Genomic DNA, 6,715 nt, shown 5'->3' on the forward strand with positions numbered 1-6,715 from the left:
TCGGAGTCACTAGGTCCAATACAGAATTTATTAGGGTTGCGAGATAGGGCATTAGCCACAAAATTATCTACAACTTTGACGTGGCAGATTTGAATGAAATTCTTGCAGGGCGAGAATCCATCTTGCAAACTTTCCACTGACATCCTTTTTTCGACCACAACCACCGAACAGTTGAGCTGTCCGTTTAACCCTGAGACCCGGCGACCATACTCGTGCGATCTAAATTTCTTAAAGCCACAACAATTGGGGCACTCCATATCGTTTGCGTGGAATTCCATCTCGGCATCTTTCTGCTTCAGGCTGGCGTACGCAATTGGCCGAAGTCCTTGCTGGGAATGTTTTGACTCCCCAACAGCCCATTTCAAGATCTGGCCATCGGAGTCACTTGCCGCGTCATCTCAACGATTTACCTTTACCCCTAGTGTGTAAACCACCCATTTTATACTAGCAATAAATTAGTGTGAAGCTAAAGTCGATCGAGTCAACACCTTACTCTTGTGTCATTTATTTCTCATCTTTGGGTATGTAACCGGTAGACACTTCCGGCAAAGTGTTACAGTCTCACATAGTCCTTCAAACAGATTGAAATCAGTATTTTCTTTTTTTTGTCGGCTCACACTCAAACTTGTTCCTCATTTCAGTTCCCAATTTGTTTTCACTCATTTCCCCCCTTTGAAAATTTGATAGAGTAAACGTAGGTAATAGCCAAGCAAAAAATTTCTCTCGCTTTCAAGTCAGTTGTTCATAAATTGTTGCTCTCTCAGTCAGACAAATAGAATCTCGGGGTCTAGTTAAACGGGACCCCAAAATTCTCTACAAACTAGAGTCAATAGACATCCTTTTAATGGAACAGTTTCTTAGTAAGATTTAAAAAATCGAGAGTCGCCATTGCTAAAATTTTCTTTTGGGAATATATTTTTTTTAACTTGTAAAAAAACGCCCACCACGTAGACAGCCATTTTTTCCCTCTCCTTCTCTCGAATCAGTGAAATTCTCTCTTCGCCTCCGTTCATTGTATTTCGGGGTGGGTTTTCCACACAGTCGGGGGCAAAAAAATCGGTATTCGCCCCAAAGCTTTCGTATCTCATGTTAGTTGCATTGCTCAAAATTATTAAGGAAATTAACGTCTATTTCTTTAACATCGCCTCAAAGGTACTCCAACCCTAAACAAAAATAGAACGAGCAAAGGCAAGGAGGGAGAGGTGCCAGTACCGTCTACGAGGTGAGATACCTCCGTGGACAGGAGAAGTCCTGTCGAAGCTTCACCACAACACGTCGGAAGGAAAACGGGAGGCCTACTATAACAGGCCCCTAGTCCCAGCAGCAGTCGTTCCGCCGGAAATTTCTGACCCAAGAGCGGAAGAACATCGGCTACGTGCCAGGAGAGACTACGTGTTGGAAGGATTGGAGAGAGAAGACCCTCTTAGAGAAGACCCCCACGACCGTAGGATCTTCCATACTCCAGCTCGCCTGGACGGGTTTATGCACATCGCTTGATATTATTCGTTAAAGTCGAAACGATATTTACGAAATTGCATACAAGTACATATTGAAATGCTCTGATATGGAGGATATTTTGTCAATTTTACTTCACGCGGGTACTTAACGAATATGTTGCTTATGATTCGGTGCGATTAAAATTTTATCGAATAATGAAACTATCACACTGAATTAAATTACAGATTAACACTGTTCACGTTGAATAACTAGAACTAGGCGACAGCTCACGAAGGAATTCAGACTGTGGTGTTAAAAATCAAAATTTACTTGCATGAGAAATTCCCAGCCGAAAGTTGGATTGTTGAATATTAGGAACTTCAGGGGGGGGGGGGGCAATTTCTATCTTCACATGAATTAATTCTTCCTGTATATCGACAGTCGCAATTTCAAACGTTGAGCTATAAGATTCACGATCTACTGGTCCCGCTAATACTGTTTCTAACGTACACATTTCCACTTCACTGAAAAGAATTACTAGTGTTGCCAATGGGCCACCCGGATGGAGATTTCATTTTGTTTCATATACATCACATTCAAGCGACAATTTAACGCAATTCCATGAACTGACTCAATCGAATAGACTGGAACTAAACAGTTTGTGGCTGGTTCCAGAAAAATCTTACAGATGTCACGTGAATGAAATAGCACACATTGACTGTAACTTAAAATAAAATTCCGAACAAGTTTCATATTCAATCCCATCTGTGTTAACGAAATTGTGATTGAAACGATTTAAATTTTATTAGAGTTTACTCGTACCGGGTAGGAATCACTTCTACACACTGACTTTGAAGTGTTTCATCATGTTCAGGTATTATATAAAACGATATGACAGCTGAAATAGTGATGCAGATCTCAATCACCACGATTAAATTGATAAAACACCGGCTCACACGGGGAGCAGAGTATGCAGGTGTACGAGCTTACAGAAATTTTACTATGCAAAATTTTTCGTTTTGCTTTTTGTGAAAAAAACTTCTAGATATGAGGTGCGTAATTAATAATTACAAAGAGTGAGTTGGACATCCATCAGTATGAAGGTTTATGCTACATCAATTCCAACGCGGATTATTAAACTTGGATATGACTTTTTTGTAAAAGAAAGTTGTACACTTAGCAACAACATTCTTGGAGATCAAACTAATATATAAATCCATTAATTTTAATCATTACTTTAAGATAGTTGATGATAAATTATCATCTTCTTTTACTGTGTAATGGGTAATCATGAACAGAAAAATGCTGAAGTGATGAAAATAATCTTGCTTCCTTCTTCATCCTCAGAAGAAAGCAGTATAGATGTTTTTCCAAACAAAAAGTAGTAGACATGCAAAAAAGTCGTGCGCAGTTTATGCCAATGCGCACCACTGCGGCCGATAGCAGAACAAAAATGTTTATTACGCTTGACAGATGATTTAACTCCAATCCTTTGTTCAAGAACCGTCTGCTTTTCGATTTATTTTGACACCAAAGGAAGCGTTCATAAACTAAAGATACCACACACAAACGGATTCATGTCACGTAATAAAATAATTGTAGTGGTTGAAAGTGATCTATTCACTGGGAAATTCTATGAAGTTGGAGACGATTCTCCTATTAAATACAGGAGCTGTTTGAAGTGCTCTGTTAAAAGGCCATCCGCATTTGACTTAGAAAAGCCTTAAAAGGAAGAGTTACAGGGCTCCTGGGTTGTTTTTGTTAAGTCTCCACATACTATTACCTTAATTGATGGTACTAGTTAAAATGATGAATTATTTTTTTAAATTTTTTTCGCGAATCGGAAACGGGCCATGTCATTCCAGCAGTACGCTGGAGCATTATCCAATCGATCTTTTCATCAGTTAACTTAAATAAATCAAACAATAACCAACTTCGTGGTCCAATGAAATTAATTAAGTCGTTGGAAAAGACTACTAGAAGCGGATTGATAGTAGGAAAAATGAGATTTTGAGAAAAAAAAGTTACTGGACGGGGAAAGATAAGAAGTTTCAATACCATTTGGTGTCGGAACGATAAAATTATTTCTCGATCAAAGACAGATAAAATTACCAATTATTGCGTTAAGTACACTACTAATGGCTTAGAACTGATTTGGTACAAGACTTCACAGCGATTTCGTCTTCATCGCTAAATAATTTCATCAAAGAAAGAAATTTTAAATCGTCTGATGGGGCCACCGAAGCAAGTCGAGAACGAAGGAACATTTTTATATAAAAAGTAGCAGTAAAATTGGCCACTCGTTTAACATTTCTTCTTTCTTCAATAGACATTGCAAATTCTTCAGATATTGATCTTTAATAAGTAAATTGCATTCGCCATGTAGCGAGCATGGTGGTTAACGCCTGATGTAAAAAATTAATCAGTGAGAGCCTTAAGAGTAAACAATTCTTCTAACCTGGCTTTCAAAAAGAAAATGGATGAACTATGGAGCACCAAGATAAACTAGTGTGATTTCCAACAGTTCACGATAATCTTCCAGTGGTAAGACTTCTTCTTCGTACAATTTTTCACCCCATGAAGCTACTGATTCCGCAACAGCTTTTAACTCGTCACATAGTTCACTATAATCCAACAGTACTAAGGCAGATTTGTCTTTGTTTAAGGAATATCAAAGTTTAAGCATTTCCCAATCATTTTGAAATCTGGCGAAGATAGCATTAGATATGGGTTCTTCGATGGAGTTTTACCATTGATATCTTGCGGAACATAATTGATGTGGACTCCATAGACGTGATGTCGGCACGCCATCCACAGCAAAGCTCTTTTCAAATGACTCTCTAGGCGAATAGCACATCCATTCAGGCGACCAGTATTAGAAGCCGTGGTGTCGAACGCAAGAGCAGTTACGTTTTAAAGACAGTTCCAGTCGTTTAACACCTCGACCAACACAGTAGTTTATTCTTGTCTAGTAGATCGAGGAATGATTGGTATGCCTAAGATTTTAGGATAGTAAATTAACGGCTTTCCAATAAATAGTATTACAACTCTATCATTAACTTTTCCTGTATAATATCTGAAAAACCACATTGTTATTATTTTAATGAAAATTACTGAAACAAATTCCTTACTTAATCAATTTTGGGCCGCAGTGAACAAACGCGAATGGCACAAAAGATTTCTTGATACTGGCAACTAATTGTTCTCTATTTTTTAAACCCTGTTGATGAGTTGTGCTCTTCAATACGGACATTTCAGAAATATTTCTACCTCCAGCGGTAACAAAAGAAGCTTGCATTACCACATGATCTCGAACGCTCAGGTTTCTACTGTAAACTGCCTGTCCTGTAATTTTGGCTAAAGTTTTTGCTGGGATTTCAAGAGCGACGGATGTCGGTCGAGGTGTTGAACGAGGTTAAATGGAGGAAATGTCAAACTCTTCACCAGAAGATGAATCGGCACAACTTTTATCTTGTTCTTCGTCTTCGAACTTCCCAGTTTCATTGAAAGGTTCTTGCCGTTGCCGTTTGTTTGCAGCCGAGAGTTAGTGAATTCTCTTCATTTCTCTCTTACGCGTGACTCCATCTAAACCCATAAATCCTACTTGAGGAAATTGACGCTGGTTTTCAATAAAATTATAATCCTGCCAGTTGGCATTTCTCGAACACCGCATTAGAGAACTTACATTGGATGGAGCTATATCACATAAATAATATGGATTGCTTTGAAATTCTCTCAATTTACTCTGATACTGCTTGCTCTTTTGTCTTTGCACTGGGATCTTCTTCATCACAAGAAATTTATTGTGGAGGGATACTAGTTGATCAATGCATGCTTTAGCTGGTTTAACAGGAATGGCAGCTCATTCCCAAAGAGGATGAAGTTCTTCGTAAAATATTTTAGCACAGATGTCACGATTTGGCATCAATTTCTTTTGAAGGCAGATTCCTAATATTCTTCTCAATACGGCTGAGTTCAACGAAAGTTTCTTTCCATTTGCAAGACTAATGTCACTACCAAAACCTAACAAAGTGTCTATCTCTCACTGTTTCTTGTGACTTTCCTCTACATGTTCGTCGTAAACAATGGAAAAAAGATTTATCCATAACGACAATGGCAATCTATTTAAAAGAGTACTATCTTTCTCAGGTATCAACGCTATAAAAATAAAAAAATCAAATGTAAAAATAGGACATCATAATGAGTGCCCTTTAATTTTCTTGATTATAGTTCTCTTGTGAGGAGTTGGACAAATCGATCTATAAAACACCATTCTACTGCAAACGAAATTAAATCATTTGATTTTATGGTTTCCAAAGTTGTATCGGAATAGCCTGGAGTGCTCGGGAAGGAGAAGGAAAGCAAAGTTGCTTTTCAGGTAAATATCCATTTACAAATTTCACCATTCAGAATTTCCAATCTTGGCCCTAGCCCCCGAGCTCTTGATGGTTGAACTTTATAAAATACAATTTCTAACCAGAACAGAGAAACCGAGAGAAAAATAAACTGGAATAATCAACATTGGACCATGGAACGCCAGATGAGCGGTTCCATGTGCCAAACAGCATTGTATTTCTGATGGACCAGATAAAAAATTCTTCCTGAATTAGAGTATTAGTTTGCCGAATTTAGGAAGATTTATTTTCAAAAATCTACAAACGTGTCCTTCGAATTCATCTTGAACCGGCATTCTTTATTTGAAATGCCCAATTCTCTCAGACGAAACCATTCTGGTTTAGCAAGGGATCTCAATATGTCCTTATCACCTTTAAACATGTATGAAAAAATAAATACACATAACAATAATATGGTAAACTATGAAGGCACTTACTAACTGTTGTAAAAACTGAAACAGGTGTGAGACCTTAAATATCTGGATTTGTCAACATATCAGGATTTAGAATGTGATCAATATCTATATAGATGTAAGGAGTGGGGTTCAGCATTTATCCACATCAATACAACCGCATAAGTATCGCAGAATGTATCGTCAAGTTTGTCGTCGTATTTGAACACTACATCTCTCACTTGCCTTTCCACTTAAATGCCATGTTCGACAGTTTGTGTACTGTCATTGTCAACATTCTCTGCAAACCTTAGTACGTATTCGCAATGATTTCTACGCTAGATCCAATCGTTAACCAATCATGGGTGGTTTGATAGTGGACTAGTCTTGGTATGACCCTGGTTCTCAATTGTTTTCAGTGCCACTGCATTGTTGTAAACAAGCAGAAGGGTTTTCAAAAACTGATTTCAGCAACTGATTGTAAAATATCTG

The sequence above is a fragment of the Daphnia pulex genome, chromosome 3, assembly GCF_021134715.1.
Source record: "Daphnia pulex isolate KAP4 chromosome 3, ASM2113471v1".
NCBI classification, from domain to species: domain Eukaryota; kingdom Metazoa; phylum Arthropoda; class Branchiopoda; order Diplostraca; family Daphniidae; genus Daphnia; species Daphnia pulex.